At 48.2% G+C, this 17,421-nt stretch overlaps 1 long non-coding RNA gene across 2 annotated transcripts in view; it reads left to right on the forward strand.

The window, feature by feature from the left end:
- The first annotated feature begins 296 nt into the window (after nt 1-296).
- LOC142827868 (uncharacterized) overlaps nt 297-17,421 on the forward strand; it is a 50,675-nt gene continuing 33,550 nt past the window's right edge. For both annotated transcript variants that reach the window (XR_012902651.2, XR_012902650.2), the window contains exon 1: nt 297-331. This is a non-coding gene — a long non-coding RNA (uncharacterized LOC142827868). The remainder of the gene's footprint in view (nt 332-17,421) is intronic.

The following is a 17,421-nucleotide window of genomic DNA, read 5'->3' on the forward strand; positions in this document are numbered from 1 at the left end:
TAGGAGGGCAGGTTGGTCATAAAAGGGGGCCTTTCAGCTATTACCAGGTTCAGAAGTAGGGCAATCTGAATTTGTTGCACTGTGGGCTGCTGCAGGACAGGGCTGCAAAGAGGAGTTTGAGACACTAATACAGGTGTGTAGCCCCAAACCCAGTCTGCTGCAACAGCAGCCATGGGAACTACAGTTTGGGGACTACAAATGGAGGCATGCTGGAGAACTTCCTGGTTCCTGCCCAGAAGTCCCCCCAACCCCTCCCAGCAGGAAGTTTGGGCTGTGGCTGAGCTGAAGCTGGGAGCAGGAGGCAGAAACCTTGTTCTGTGTTTCTTTACAGGTAGGACTTACAGAGCGCTGGGGGAGGGGTGTCAATGGCCCCACAGGGAATGCTGCCTTCTTCATTTGGGGGTTTCCTTATGGTGGGAGGGAGCTGAGGGGTGGTGGTGAGGGAGGGGCTCGTGTTATACAAAGTTCCCCCTGCCCACAAGGCAGCCTGGCCCTATCTTGAACCACCAGGACAGGACAGAAGAGGGGGGCTACAGAGGCCCAATGATAAGGCAGATAGAAAAGGGGCATTTCTCCCTCCCCCACTCCCAAGTTTCAGCCTTTGTGGGGACAGCTGTGTCTTTCCCTCTTCCTGCTGGATTTGGCCAAGTAAGGAGGGGAGGGACAGACCAGGAAGAACCCCCAAATAGATATTAAACTGGGGCTGCTGCGTTGGGAGGGGAGTGTTTAGGAAACTGCCCACACTCCAGGCCAGCCGACCAGACGCCTCAGTGGGACCTGCAAGAAGCTGCAGAGAGAGTCTCTCCCCAGCTGCCCTGGGTGTGTCTCTGTTTTGCCAGGGCCTCTCCCCTCCTGGCTCACAGGGCTTGAGAGCAGGTGAGGCAGGAGATAAAACCACTGGCTACCCACCCAGCAGCAGCAGCTTCTTCCCCCTTGCCCTTGGGGAATTGCTCCGTGGGAGGGGGATAAAAGCCTTGTGGGCCACAGAGGAAGCCTTGGGGGAGAAGGCATGGGGGCAAAAGGGGAGAGGAGAGACTTGGGGTGGGGGAAGGACAGATTTGTGTGGCCTCTGGGGGAAACAGGCCATTGTTGAGGAGGAGAAGCTTATGAGAGGGCAAGGGGAACCTTTTAGACACATGCAAAGGAGAACTGGGGCATGCAGGTGCTTTGCCAAGGGAGCAACAACATAGTATGTGCATTATTATTTCCTAGAAGCTGTCTCTTTGCTTACATAAGTATGTATTAAACACATGAGTTTTCAGCCCAAAAGAGTGATTAATAAAAATAATTAATAAAATAAGTTAAACCCCCAAACACTCCCCATTTTGAGTCTTATGCTGAATCCTTTCCCACCAATTTAAACCTTTGATTCTTAGGAGATACCAGGGGATATAATCTGTAGGGCAGCCCTGAAGAAATTATGTTGACAGTGAATGAGAGAGGCACCCCAGGTTCCTGCTTAGAGGGGAAGAGCGAACAGCTTTGTGTTGGTGTTCATGTCATTATATTGCTGCTGGCTTATTGACTTTTCTTTCTAAAATCATCTGATGAGAAATGAGTGTTTGGGATTTTATGATTGGGTTGGAAAGCGATTTGCAAATGGCAGTTGATTCCAGTGTAGAGTTCCAGATAGTACAGGCAGGGTTACTTTTGTTACCAGCATTTTTTTGTTTGAAAATGTTTTACTATATTTGAAAATGTGTGAAACTGGACTTGGTCATGTCAAAATTTTCTGGAAGTGGTAATTCTCCATCTCTGTGTTTAGCATTCTCTTTCTGACTTGATTTTTATTGAGCTGGTAATAGGCCAAAAGGAAGGGATGAGGAAGGTAAAGGCTCAAAGTAGTAGTTTTTTGCAGGGGGAAAGTAGAGGAAAGTTCCATCTCTGTATCTATGTGATTCACACTACATTGATTCAGTTGATTTTTCTCCCCCTGCTTCTGATGGCTCTACATATGGGATATGTTTTGTGAAAATAAAGCTTGCATTGCCATACACAATGAATGTACAATAAAGGAAGGATTGTGACTATTCATATAAAAAGTTTCTGTTCACATTTATACTCTGCACAATATGTACCTATGAGCAACAGTCATCAAAATCAGAGTACTTAGTCTTTTTATAAATGTAAAGGTGTAGCATAAAGAAAAAAAGAACCAGATAATCACATAACCACATACACTACAGAAATATAATACTTCAGCATAGAAATCTTTCTCAGCTAAATTATGAGCAGTCATCATTTCTATCGTGAGCAACAGGGCAGTTTTCTTTGGCAGTGTCTACTTTTAAGACCAACGCATACAACACAAAAAACGCACATTTTTGTAATTCTTCTCATGATGAAAGGAAGCTGTAGTAATACTTTCACTTCTTGGCATTGTGTGTTCAAAGGGTGAATGAATTTGCAATCATGGGTGACTCTTGGCCAGTTCAAAGACTATGGTGGAGACTTTAATTCCTAGCCCATCTCTCTCCCCACAGCTTAGCTCCCTGCGCAAAGATACTTAGGCCTTGTGTGCAGAAAGCTGATTTCCAGTAGGGATGTTAAATTGTGTTTAATCAACTAATTGACTAGTCAATGGAATTTCCATCAATTTGTCAATAAGTGGGGGAAACTGCAGAGCTGCAGCGGGGTTAGCTCCTGCCCCAGGAGCTAACAGCGGGGTTAGTATCTTTGCTGTGGCTCTGCCTTTTAAATGTATTAAAATTTTACCCTACTGGCTCTTAATGTATTTAAAAAGCAGAAGCGCAGCAGGGGGACCAGGCACAGGCCGGGAATCAGCTGTCTGACCTCGCGCCTGGTCCACCACTATGCCTCTGCTTCCCCTGCCCACCATGGAGACAGTTCCCCCCTCCCCAGCACTGGCTTTTAAGCTGGCTCCCCCAGCACCTGCTCCCCCCTCCACCTCTGATAGAGGCAGCAAGGGGGGCGACTAGTCAAGTCACTAGTAAGCGACTAGTCGAGTCACAACTTGACTATCCGATAAGCTTATACTTATTGGATAGTCGACTAGTTGCTACTACATCCCTAATTTCCAGGGATATATTTTAAAAGAGTTTAAATATATATTAAAGGAGTTTGTCTACCAAAACATTTAGTTGATGGTCTAAGAGAAACTTTGTAGGATTTAGGGGTCCAAAGTGCCTAACTGAGTTTTGAAAATGAGACTTGAGCTCCTAAGCCACATTTGAAAAATTGACTTTATCACAAGCATTTAAACAGAAGAAGGCACCACTCCTAGGTAATTTGGATTCTTGGCAATTCCTTTAAACTTGTAGGCTCTCTCCCAGCAATATAAAAGCACATGTCTTATAATCACATTAGACCTGTCATTCACTCACTGCATTTTGCGAATGATGCCTACACCAGACACACTCAGTCTTTGCTTTTTCCTCTGAGATAGCTAGTTAGTGTCAATAGTTCTGCTTCTGGGGAAAGAGGAGTGATTTTTGGGCCAGTCCTTCCCCAGCTTTCAGTTGCTATCAATGCAAGTTATATACAAATCTTCCAAATTATTTGTTTGTTTTAGTGGGATATATCTGATACACAGCAACATCTAAAAGCCCTTAAAGAAATGCAATTTAATGGTGAGAGCATTTGAGATGCATGAGTTTTTTTGACCCACTTTGTGTAGTCTTGCTATTAATTTTTAAACACACTTATGAATACTGTGTGCAGTTCTGGCCCCTCATCTCAAAAATAGGCGTTAGAATTGGAAAAGGCGACACAAATTATTAGACATGTGGAACAGCTTCCGTATAAGGATAGACTAGGACAGCTCAATTGAGAAAAGAGATGATGGGGGAGTAGGGATATGATAAGAGGTCTATAAAATTATGGCCGTTCTGGAAGAAATAAGAAAACCCTATTTACCCCTTCACATTAAGGATGTTAACTAACGAGTAACTTATTAGTTGAGTCAATGGAACTTCCATCGACTAGTCGATAGGCACTTCTGCATTCCTCCTTTGAAATGTACAAGAGCCCTCATTTCAAAGGAGGAATGCAGAACTCCGTGTACAGCCCGGGGCCAGCAGGAAGTCACGCTGACTCTGCCCCATGAGAGCACTTACCCTTTGAAATGAACAAGTCCCCTGGAGGCTCTTGTGCATTTCAAAGTGGAAGCACCCACTTACAGCCTGGAGTCAGCAGGGAACTCCTCAGCTGACCCCAGGCTCTGTGTCCTTTGAAATGCCGTGCTGGAGCCTGGGATCAGCTTGGGAGTCCCCAGCTGATTCCGGGTTCTGTGGAAATGCTGTGCGGAGCCATTTTGAAACACTGCCATGACATTTCAGAGGGGCAGCACTGCATGGAGCCCGGGGTCAGCTGTGCAGTGCTTCTGCTTTGAAATACTCTCTTTTCCCCACCCCCCAGACCCTTTGCCTCCTCTATTTGATAGAGGCAGCAAGGCGAGGGTGGGAGGGAAATCAACTTGTCGACTATTCGATAAGCATTTGTTTCTTGGCTAGTCGACTAGTCCTTAACATCCTTACTTCATACAACACAAAAATGAGGGGACTCACTGATATTAAAAGGCAGCAAGTTTAAAACAGACATAAGGAATTACTTCTTCATGTAACACACAATCAGTCTGTGGAACTCAGTGCTGGGGAATGTTGTGCTTGTAGAAAGCATATCTGGGTTCAAAAAAGAGTTACATAAGCAATCACAACTTAGCCTCTGGGCCCACGAGCCCTGATGTGTTCCATCCACCCACCTCTTGCTTCTGGGGAGTGGAGTTGGGGCATGGAGGTTTGTCCTGCTCCATCTGCTCAGTGCTCCTTCAGGCAGAAAGGGTTGGGAGCCCCTCTCTTGGTCTGGTTCAGCCCCTCCATTCACTCTTGCCTTGGGCCCCAAAAACTCTTAATCTGCCTGTGGAGATAAATTCTTGGAGCCTAGGTCTATCAATAGCTATTAGCCAAGATGATTAAGAGCATATCCCCATGGTCTGGGTATCTCTAAACTCCAGAGCTACGTCTACACTGGCCCCTTTTTCGAAAGGGGCATGCTAATTTTAAACTTCGGAATAGGGAAATCTGCGGGGGATTTAAATATCCCCCGCGGGATTTAAATAAAGATGTCCGCCGCTTTTTTCCGGCTTGGGGAAAAGCCGGAAAAAAGCGTCTAGACTGGCCCGATCCTCCGGAATAAAGCCCTATTCCGGAGGATCTCTTATTCCTACTTCAAAGTGAAGGTTGCTTAAAAGCCAGTCCCCCCACCTCCCCCAGCACAGGCTCTGTCCCCCGTCCCCCCCTGCCCATGCTGCTGCCTCTATATCAGTGGGCAGGGGAGGCTGCCATGAAGCAGCTTGTATTTGCAGGGGGTCTGAGATCCATGCAGATAGAGGCAGTAAGGGGGCCAGGCTTGCCGTGGACAGAGGCTGCTTTGTGACATACTCTCTCGCCCCTTCTCTCCCACAGCAGCCTCTGTCCATGGGGAGCTTGGACCCTCATGGACAGGGGTTGCTGCCAGTCTGCACTGCTGCCTCTGTATCAAAGGCAGCAGCGTGGGACGGAAGGCAGACAGTCTGCATAGGGAATTGGTTTTTCAGCTGGCTCCCCTTACGGACCAGCTCCTACCTGGTACCCTGCACTAAGGATGTTAAGAGGCGGGTAACTGAGTAATCGTGTAGTTGATACAGTTTGTATTGACTACACAATTAGTCAATGAGGGAAGATGCTACCCTTGCTGCGGCTAAGCAGTTTAATGTTGTGGGCAACCCAGCTCCTACTAAGTTTATACTGCAGAGCCACAGCAGGGTTTGCACAGTCCCAGCTTGCGCCAGGTCCAGCAGCCCCCGATCAGGGAGGGACAGGGGTTTCTGGGATCCCCTGCGGATAGGGGCTGCTGTGGAGCAGCCTCTGTTCGCACTCAGCCCGGGCCACCAGCACAGGGGTGGGGGCAAGCGGCACCATAGAGATGGTGCTGGGGAAAACAGCTTTTAAGCTGGCTCCCCCCAACAGGGGCGGATATAGGGCAGGGCGAGCGTGGCGGCTGCCCTGGGCCCCACGCTTCAAGAAGCCCCGCGCATGTACCGTGTCAAAGGGGGGGCCCTGCAAAATCCTCATCTGCCCCTGCCCCCCAACACCAGCTCCTGTTTCCCTCTGTTATATCGGAGGCAAATTTCAGGGAGGGAGAATGTGAGTAATTGACTCAACTACCTGATAAGCCTAGGCCCATCAGGTAGTTGAGTCAATTGACTACTCTTTTACATTCCTACCTCATGCTGCTGCCTCTGATAGGAGGCTCCTGGGGAGTGGGGTTGGGCGCACTGGCTAAGATTTCATGCACCTGCACAATTATTCATTTACCCAATGTCTAACATCCCTAGTGTTTAAGAGAACAAGATAAATTAGACCTGCTTGGCAATTGTCTATAGACCATGTCATAGTAGGATTCTGCTCTTGTCTCCCCAATTTCAAGGAAGCTGCTTCATGGCCTTTGTGTTTCCCTGATACATTCAAAATGAGCTACTTGCTCAAATAGCTTATTTTCTTGACAAAAGATTATGTTGCTTTGGGAACAAAGGGAAGATATTAAGAACACAAGTATCTGAAAACTGTGAAATTTACTTCCTAAAGACTTGAATCCAAAACTTTTGCTGTTGTAGAATTTTGTAATTTCCCTGTGGACGCTATACTTAAGCATCTCTCAAATGCTCTCTGGCATGGAACATACAGGCAGTCCCCGGGTTACGTACAAGATAGGGACTGTAGGTTTGTTCTTAAGTTGAATTTGTATGTAAGTCGGAACTGGCGTCCAGATTCAGCCGCTGCTGAAACTGACCAGCGGCTGACTACAGGAAGCCCGAGGCAGAGTTGCTCTGCCCTGGGCTTCCTGGAATCAGCCGCTGATCAGTTTCAACAGCGACTGAATTTGGACGCCTGCAGCGCTCCAGCTGCTCTACCCCAGGTGTCGTCGGCGAGAAAAGCCTGGTCTTCTTGGGGGGGGGGGACGCACTAGCAGCAGACCAGGGAGATGGGGAGCACAGCCTCAGAGGACGCCGGCAGCTGGGCGTCCCGCCGCTCGCGTCCTCCGGGGTGAGAAAAGCCGACATAAGTCGGATCCGCGTAACTCGGGGACTGCCTGTATTCTGAAGTGTTAGGGATGTGAAGAAATGCTGCTCCTTATCCTACTCCATATTGGTTCCTCCTTAAAAGGCTTTTTCTTGGATGTGATGGTATATAGCACTGGAGAGACTAATTTCAGTCTTGTTGCTGCAGGTCAGAAAAAGATGTAATTAGACCCTCTGTCCCAGCAGCTAAGAGGTCCTGCTGCTAACTGCTATAGTGTTTTGTAGTGAGTGGCATGAAGTAGTCCTGTGAAGATGTTTTTAAGGCTTTCATTAGCACTGGAAAGATGGCCAGGTCACTTTGTCTTCCATTGTAAATGGAAAATTTTCTGTACATTTGTAACTCAAATATAATATGATTGGTTAATTTGGTTATCTTGCCTCTTTTATGCAGCAAGTTTCTTGACTAATCCCTAAATCAACTTACCCAGATGTGATCCTGAGGTACATAAACTATCTGTGTAGATTTTAACTGTTTTTGTGTCTGCCTTTGTATGCCCACAGTCTTTATCTAAAATCAGGAAAGGGGATTTCCAGAGGATCAGAGCTTTTTAGTTAGAGCTGACGTCCATGAAACTCATTCTTTCCTTAAACCCATCTCTGGCTTCTCATTTGAGGGACACTAATTGCCTGAGCTAATCATCTATATCTAGGATTTTTCTTTGAAAATTAATGTACACCGGGTTAGAATGGAAAGGTTATCGCTGACTTTTTCTGGAAATAATGAGTTCTTTTGCTCTTTACCGTCACAATGGATTGTACTTAGGAGCCTGTTGACAGTAAGTCCATAGATTTCTTTTTTGGGGGAGTAGGTATTAGAAGGAAGGACGGGACCCTGTATCAGTTTGCACCTTTTGAGGACAACTGCTCAAACTGGCATGAACAGGGGTTGTTCAGGCCCAGCTGGAGTCCTTCCCCTGCTCTAACCTGGTTAACTAGAACCACCCACTAAGGGTGATGCTTACTAGTTAACCATTCACATCCTTAGTAGGAATGAAGTCCTCCCTACACATGGTGTGTATTAGATGAGTCACTTTCTTGTTTACCCCTTTTCATGTTTGTTCTCCCCCCCCCCCAAATTTGTTTACCTTACAGAATTTTCAGACCATCTCACCCCATTAGGGATGGGGGATCCTTGTTCCTATCAGGAGCTATTGACCCGCAGAAAAAATCAGTTGGGGGCCACACATAGCCCTTCAGAGGAAAGGGCTAAAGGCATTTGCAGCTTCTTTTAGGGGTGCAGGACTGGGTTTGGGGTGCAGGTTCTTGGAAGGAGTTGAGGTATGGGACGGAGGTATGGGTGGAGGGCTGGAGTCTGCATCTGTCTCCTGTGGTCTACTGACAGCAATCCAGGAGATTTTAATAGACTATTTTAAGAAAATGACATTATCATGTTGGGGGTGGGGAGAGAATCTCTTAGATTAGCTTCAGTCAGAGTTGGCAACCCAAGGTCAAAGGTTGGGATATGGGTGGGATGCAGGACACGAGAGTGGGTTCTGATCTGAGGTGGGGGGTTGTGGTGTGGAAAGAGGTTCAGGATGAGGGCTCTGGCTTGTCACAGCTTATCTCAGATGGCTCCCAATCAGCGGCACAGTGGGACTAAGGCAAATTAGTCCTGCCCTGGCTCTGTGCTATTCCCGGAAGTGGCAGCCATGTCCAGTCTCTAGGTGGAGGGGCCGGGCAGCACTCATGGTATGTACTGTCCACACTTGCAGGCACCATTCCCACCGTGCCTATTGGCTGCGGTTCCTGGCCAATGGGAGTTGTGGAGCTGGTGCTGGAGGCAAGGGCAGCTTGCAGAGCTTCCCTGATTGCCCCTTCACCTAGAGAGCAGCGGTTCCCAACCACCTGTCCACAGACTAGTGGCAAGCCGCGAACCGCTGCCTGCCGGGCTCGTGGCACTCTGCTAGGCCACACGCCCAGCTGCTAATAAGCCTGCTAGGCAGTTCCTTTCCTGATAAAGTGCGTGCCTGCACATGCACTAAAAATTCTCCTCCTACCCTCCCACGGTGAATGGTGCTGCGGGCTTTCCTGTGTGCCGTGGCTGGAGCTGGGCACCTACTTGGGCAACCTCACCATGGGTCTGGTTCCAGCTTTGGTGGCAGCCACACGCCCGGCCAGAGGGGCTGCATGGCAGGAGGCTGCCCTGTGTCCTTTCAGTTGTGGGCGGTGTGTTCGGGACCAGTGAGCAAAGCCTTCGTGCCCATGAGCGTCTTTGCCTTTATCGAGGAGGATCAGGGTAGAGGCCCTGGGGAGCCGCGCTGGGTGTCTGCAATTTTTGCCCCTCCTCCGGCAGGGCCAGCTTCCCCCACGGAGTCTCCCTGCCTGCTCCAGCCTGCACCATGTGTTTGGCCACTTCCCAATGTCCTGAGGCGCTTCATCCAGCGGCACCAGTCTGAGTTGTGAGGGGGGGAGCCGGGCTCCCTGATTGAAACCGGCAGGTTTCAGGGGGGCTAGTACTGCCTGGCTGTCGGGTGGGTGCTGCGAGCCCTAAACGCGCACAGGCCGAGTGATCCTGCGCCTCTAGGTCCTGACTGTTAAGGGCCTGGGGAGGAACTCTCGACACATCAGAACCATGCACCTGCCCCTGTCGCTCCTACTGCAGACAAAGCCGATCCTGTGCGTGTGTTGTGGGCTGGGCTGTCGCCAGGGCAGGGATGGGATCTCCTCCCTGCTAGGGAAGAGCGCTTTGCTGCGAGGCAGGAGGGCCGCTTGAGCCCGGCACGGCAGCCTTAGAGCAGCCGCGACCCGGGCAGCAGCGCTCAGCTGGTGTCTGGGAGGCAGTGCAGGGCTAGGTGAGGGGGGCGTGGCTGGGGGGCTTTTGGGGTGGGGCTAATAGTAGGGGCGTTATGGATGCAGGGCTTGTAGTGGGAGACTCTGGAGACGGCTAATATTGGGGGCTGACACTGGGGGGAGGCTCTGGAGGGTTGGCTGCAGTGGAGCTCTAGAATCGGGAGGCTGGGACTGGGGGATCTGGTGAGGGGGCTCCAAGGGGTGGGGAGCTAGCACTGGGGGGTTGTGTACAGGGGACTCTGGGGTCAGTGGCTGGTGGTGAAGGGTAGTGGAGGGGTGGGGGGCTCCAGGGATTAGGGCTAATACTGGGGGACTCTGGAGGCCAGGGCGTTTGGTGGACTGGTAACATTTTAGTTGCATATTCATTATTTGTATAATGAATATGCACATGGGCAAATGTCAGTTTGCCAAAAGTTTGTGAATTGGGATTGCCAGCTCCTGGTACCAAAAAGGTTGGGAAACACTAACCTGGAGGACAGAGCACTGACACTTGCCACGGGCCAGATGAAGTGAAGCAGTAGGCTGTATATGGACGGCAGGCTCTCTACGCATGTACTCTGTGGCTGTGTCTACATTGGCACCTCTTTCCGGAAAATGGATGCTAATGTAGACTTCGGAATTGCAAATTCTGCGGGGGATTTAAATATCCCCCGCGGCATTTGCATTTACATGGCTGCCGCTTTTTTCCGGCTTGGGGATAAGCCGGAGAAAAGCGCCAGTCTAGACGCGATTCTCCGGAAAATAAGCCCTTTTCCGGAGGATTTCTTATTCCTTAAGAAAATAAGCCTTATTTTCCGGAGAATCGCGTCTAGACTGGCGCTTTTCTCCAGCTTATCCCCAAGCCGGAAAAAAGCGGCAGCCATGTAAATGCAAATGCCGCGGGGGATATTTAAATCCCCCGCAGAATTTGCAATTCCCACTGGTCTAATCTGCATCCCTTTTCCGGAAAAGGGGTGCAGTGTAGACACAGCCAGGGGTTACATGATCACAGTGCATTGGAGCTGATTCCATTTGTTAGGTGAGTATAAAAAGTGCTTTTCATTAAATTACTGTGGCTCATTTTTTTTTTTTTCTTGTTGCAAGCTATCAGGTAAACCCCGTTTGGCATGTTATTTCAAGGAGGTGAACTGTTCACTGTCAGAAACAAAAACACAGATCACAGTTGTATTTTCAGAACCATTTTTGTTCTTTATAATGCCACCTACTGCATCTCTGTGTATTGTATTTATAATTGATGGGGAAACACTACCTGGGTTCTGAACTTATGCTTCTTTTAATAACCAAACAATAGAAGCCACACTCCTGATATAAAACACACATTCTAGACTGGTGTTCTCTCTGTGGCATTCCTGTTGTGCATTTTTGATAATTCACAGAACAGTCTTCATTTTTCCCCAGATACTTGTTTTTATTTTTATTTTATTTAAAAAAAAACCAAGCATTACTGCTTTGTAGCTTTTAAAGGGATAGATTAAAAGGCTGTCTAAAGGTCCTGTTTGCTGTGTTTCCAAGCTTTTTAGAAGTGGCTTTTCCTTCTTTTAACCCAAATAGGGATATTGGAAATCAGGTTTGGTTTGAGTTTTATGACCCAGTTTTTTATCTAGAGCTTGTCTCACACTAAAAAAAATCAACTTATAAAACACAAGTCAGAATCCAGTAAAGTAGTAAGACCTGTGGGATTTTGTCCCTTTTATCACAAGTCTGATTAAACTTGCCCTTTTTCATTTTTCTCACATCAGATCAGCCTCCAGAGCCCTCTCCCCTCAACTCACCCCTTCTTATTGGCATGTAAGAACTTACCATAGCTCTGTGCTGCTCTTGCAGCCTTCACTGTTACCCCCATAAGACTGAGCTAATAATCCCCCCAACAGTCATGAAATTCATAGATTTCAAACCTCCCCCACTTCAAGATGGGGGTTTAGCGAGGTATACACAAGGCCTTGCCACTCTGCACATTCATATCTCCTCAAAATTCATTTTTTTTCCTGGCTGGCCAGTCCATGCTAATGCACTGGACGTAACTTGTTCCCTTGTACATTTATTTTTTTTAAATAAACGTAGACATGATTTGTCAGTACTGTTCCTTAAATGGTGGTTCTATATTATATTTCCACAATAATTCAAGTGTAAGATGAGCACATACGTGACAGGTGTTTGTCTTAGGGATGTAAGGGTATGTCTACACTAGAAAGTTAGTTCGAACTAACGGACGTTAGTTCGAACTAACTTTCCTATGCGCTACACTAGCGCTCCGCTAGTTCGAATTTGAATCGAACTAGCGGAGCGCTTAGTTCGAACTAGGAAAACCTCATTTTACGAGGACTAACGCCTAGTTCGAACTAGCTAGTTCGAACTAAGGGCTGTGTAGCCCTTTAGTTCGAACTAGTGGGAGGCTAGCCCTCCCCAGGTTTCCCTGGTGGCCACTCTGGCCAACACCAGGGAAACTCTATGCCCCCCTCCCGGCCCCGGACCCCTTAAAGGGGCACGGGCTGGCTACGGTGCCCGTGCCAGGTGCAAGCCTGCCAGCACCCAGCTAGCAGACCCTGCACCTGGCACGGCACAGAGCCACCCACCCGATGCCCCCCAGCCCACCCCCTCTTGCCGGGACCAGGCTGGCGGCTCCCGGGAGCTTGCCCTGGACCGCAAGAGGCGGGCACCTTCATGGGCTAGTGCGGACATCGTGGACCTCGTCCACGATCTCCGCACTAGGCACAGGAAAGTGGCCGTCTAGGGCAGGAGAGCTGCCAGCCTGGCCACCCAGGACCAGGTGTGCATGAAAATCAAGGGGGTCCACTGAGACCCCCGACACTGAGCCCTGAGCTTACAATGGCCGTACTGGGTCAGACCAAAGGTCCATCTAGCCCAGTAGCCTGTCTGCCAACAGCGGCCAACCCTAGGGACCCTGGAGGGGATGGACCGAAGATAATGACCAAGCCATTTGTCTCGTGCCATCCCTCTCCAGCCTTCCACAAACTTTGGGCAGGGACACCACTCCTACCCTCTGGCTAATAGGACTCCATGGACCCAACCTCCATCACTTTATCTCACTTCCCTTTAAACTCTGTTCTAGTTGTAGCCTTCACAGCCTCCTGCAGCAAGGAGTTCCACAGGTTAACTATTTGCTTTGTCAACAACAACAACAACTTTCTCTTACTAGTTTCAAGCCTGCTACCCATTCCTTTCCTTTGGTGTCCTCTAGTCCTTCTTTATGGGAACTCAGGAAGAACTTTTCTGAATGCACCCTCTCCACCCAACCCCTGCTTTTAGAGACCTCTATCCTGTCCCCACTCCGTCTCCTCTTTTCTAAGCTGAACAGTCCCAGTCTCTGTAGCCTTTCTTCATCTGGGACCTGTTCCCAACCCCTGATCATGTTAGTTGCCCTCCCCTCTCCCAGCCTTTCTCTTCCCCTCTCCCACCTCCTTTTCCCAGTGTCCCCCAGTTTTTTTCAATAAAGACAGAGTCAATGTTGGAAGAAACGTTATCTTTATTTTGTACATCAATAAGAAGGGGGGCTAAGGAAGGGTAAGTGGAAGGAGGTGAGGGAGGAATGGGGTACGAGCCCCCGATGGGGAGGACTGGGCTGGCTCTGCAGGCTTCTGGGGGTGGAAGCTCTCCTGCAGCCCCCCAATTACTCCCTCTCCCCAGATGGCAGCCTGCGGCAAGTGCAGCCGGGCTGATGGCCGAGTGGTGTGATGTGCCCAGTGTGGGCACTCAGGGCACTCCAAGCCAGAACTTCTTTGGAAGCGGGGCACCCCTTAGAACTGTGTGTCCGGGGTGGGGGTCGGGACCCTTTAAGCGCAGCCCTCGGCTAGCCTGAGACAGCATCTCCACGCTCTAAGTCCTCCTTTTATGCCCTGCCGGCACTGCTTCCGGCCATCCTTAAGCCCTGTTCAGAGTCCACTCAATGTGGACTTACTAGTTCGAACTAGCAAAACGCTAGTTCGAACTAGTTTTTAGTTCTAGACGCGTTAGTTCGAACTAGCTTAGTTCGAATTAACTAATTCGAACTAAGTTAGTTCGAACTAGCGCTGTAGTGTAGACGTACCCTAAGAGAGTAGTCAATTAGTTGACTACCTGCATTCTTTCTTTATCCTCCTCCCCCCTTGCTGCTTCTATATCAGAGGCAGCAAGGTGGAAGAAGCAGGAACTGCTGGGGGGATCCGGTTTAAAGTCAGTTCCCCCCCTGCACTGTCTCCACTCTCTCCCCACCCGCTGCTTCTATCAGAGGCAGTGGGGGTGGGCAGGGAAGGCTGCTCTGCCAACAGCCCCTGGCTGCAGGGGTTCCAACTTCCTGCTGGGACCCTCCACGGTCAGAGGCTGCTGCCCATGAAGCAGCCCCTATCTGCAGGGACCCCAGCAGGAATCTGGCACCCCCCCCCCCCACCGCAAACAGGGGCTGCTATTGGCTGGGAAGGCAGCCACACTCAGTCCCAGCTTGTGCTGGGACCAAACCTCCCTGCAGCTCTGCAATTTAAAATGTAATAGGAGCTGTGCAGCTTCCCCCTTCCCTCTGGCTCCTACTATGTTTTAAAATTGCAGAGCCACAGCAGGGTTTGGTCTCTGACCTGACCTAGCAAGAGCAGAGACTGAGCTGGACTGCCTGCCCTCCTGGTTTCTACTAAATTTAGGACCTGGATAGGCAGGCAGTCTGGCTCAGTCCCTGCTTGTGCAGTGTCAGGAACCAAACTCTGCTGTGGCTCTGCAATTTAAAATGAAGTAGAAGGGGAGGGCAGGCTTCCTGGCTCCTACTGCCTTTTAAAATTGCAGAACTACAGCAGGGTTTGGTCCCGGCATGAGCCAGGACTGAGCGGGGCTGCCTTCCCGTATCGAGCAATTGAGTAGTTGATAGAATTTTTATCGACTACTTGAGTTACTAAAATAACGTAAATTTAACATCCCTAGTTTGTCTAATCTGTTCTTAAGACCCTGCAGTGACAGAGATTCCACATTTATCTGTAGCTGGGTTTTTTTTTTTGAATCTCTAGTCATATAATTACTTGGCCCAAAATACACTTAGCCTTTGTTCTTGTCATTTCCGCACAAAACATTGCCACTAGAGTCCAGCTCACATAGGGTATGTCTACGCTACCACCCTAGTTCAAACTAGGGTGATTAATGTAGTCAACCGAAGTTGCAAATGAAGCCCGGGATTTAAATATCCCGGGCTTCATTTGCATCTTGCCGGGCGCCGCCATTTTTAAATTCCCGGTAGTTTGGACTCCGTGCCCGCGGCTACACACGGCACGGAGTAGGTAGTTCGAATTAGGCTTTCTAATTTGAACTACCGTTACTCCTCGAATTAGAAAGTCTAATTCGAACTACCTAGTCCATGCTGCGTGTAGCCGCAGGCACGGAGTCCGAACTAGCGGGGATTTAAAAATGGCGGCACCCGGCAAGATGCAAATGAAGCCCGGGATATTTAACCGGGCTTCATTTGCAACTTCGGTTGACTACATTAACCACCCTAGTTCGAACTAGGGTGGTAGTGTAGACATACCCATAATTCCATATTCAGTTATTGCTCCGTCTCCTCTTTTCCATTTGGAAGAACCATATTTTTACATTGAAGATACGCTTGAAGATTAATAGAAACTATGTGTAAACTACTAGATATCAACAACTCAAAATCTGCAAAGATCTGCAAATGGATTAAGAGATGGTCACAAGGGACAAAATGACACAGGTTGGACTTCCCTGGTCCAGCACCCTTGGGACGTGAGTGGTTCCAAACTAGGGAATTTGCCAAACCAGGGGAGGTTAGGCACTGGGCTCTCCCAGGGCTCCCCTCCTGGCTCGGGCCCTGACCATTGTGCTACCCCCAGCCCACCTGATGAGCTCTGCTGCTTGCAGCCCAGTGGTGGGTCTCCTCTCCAGGCTGCCTGCCAGCAGGGCTCAGCATCCTGGCTGGCCTCATTCTGTCCGCAACAGGGGTCTCTGCCTCTAGCCACTGGCCTCCTGGCCAGGCTACCTACCTCCAGGTGACTGGCACTGTGGGCTGCCAGCCGCAGGCAACCTTTTTGTTTTTCATAGGAAAAAGACTATTATGATTAGCAGAGCTTGCCAAGCCACAGCGAGCCCTGATCTCCAGCCGCGTGGTTCTGCACGCTATGCGTGCGCAGACCGCGTTGCGCAGCTGTGCCGGCTTGTAATCTACTCGCCACGGGCGAGTAGATTACATTAATTGTCTAGCCCTGATAATTAGAGTTCATAAAAATATTAGCTAACAAAATTAAGATCAAGTTGCCTATTCAGTTGCCATTTTAGTGCAAAAAAATATTTTTACTGTTAGAAATAAAAAAAATTCAGGAGTAATGGAAGCTTTACAGGTTTCTGAATCAATTTGCTATGTATGGTAATTTTTCAGTAAAATGAATAATGTTTGAAGCTGAAATCCTACACATTTAAAACTGTTCTTTTACTTCCCTTTTGCAAGCACATAAAAAAATTCTATTTAACTTTTTGAACTTTCTTATAAGTGCAATCTATGCAAAATGACTTTGCCCAGTCACTGATGGGCCTCACCTGCTAGTGATTTATAAAATTAAGCCCTATGGGCCAAATTCTGCTGCTGGTCAACTGCATCAGGAATAGAATTCCACCCCATCTACTAGAAAGATGTTGACATATTTGAGGAAATGCAGGCATGAGGGGGAAGACTATTAAAGGACTTGAAAGACTGCCTTGTGATGAGAGAGCCTTTTAAAATCATAAGTAGGCTAAATTAAAACTCTGAAGAGCTCTTATAACTCTGTGTATCTGACAGTTTTAAGTTCTAAGGAACGGTCGTGGATATAACTAGAAGTAGTGGGGGTAAAACTGACCACCTGAAACTACACAGTTGCATATTTATTTGTGGACTTCACTAGGCGTTGGATCAAGTCACAAGGCACAATATAGGAAAGTACACTTATGAATATACAGACAGAACAATACTGTATAAGCTCTGTGATTAGATGGATGGTTTACATGATTAATGATCTCTAATTTCTTTGATTTCTGTTAAGATATTTTACTACATGAATACTGCCTAATTATCTTTGATAGGCTCCATCCCTTTCACATTGAAGTATGTATGTCACAGGTCCAATCTATTTCCATTAACTACAGTATTGTTCTTTCTGTATATTCATAAGGGTTTTGTCTGGTGTTGGTTTAAACTTGTCAGAAACCATGTTACTTGAGACCTCCCTTGGAAAACTATTCTACAGTTTGACTGATCTTCTTCTCCAATAACTAACTATAAAATCAAAGTGCAGGAAAATTCAAAGTTTGTAAAACCCAGGCAAAATGTAAATTTTACTTTTACATGCTAGCAAATGACCTTTCAATATGTACAACCACTGCTAGATGAAAATTTGGTTATACTAGGTCCCAGTCCTCCTCCTGTGATAGTCAGTGGTATAATTCCTAACTATTTGATTGGTATGTGACCTATATCAGAACCACATGGCTTCTACCAAGACACCAAAACAAACCTCTCACAGGTCCTTAGGGCTCCATGGCACAGCTACGTGGCCCTGGTACACAGAGAACGGTCAAAAGACTAAGAGTGA

Source organism: Pelodiscus sinensis, chromosome 3 (genome assembly GCF_052426305.1).
Source record: "Pelodiscus sinensis isolate ZL-2025 chromosome 3, ASM5242630v1, whole genome shotgun sequence".
Lineage (NCBI taxonomy): Eukaryota > Metazoa > Chordata > Testudines > Trionychidae > Pelodiscus > Pelodiscus sinensis.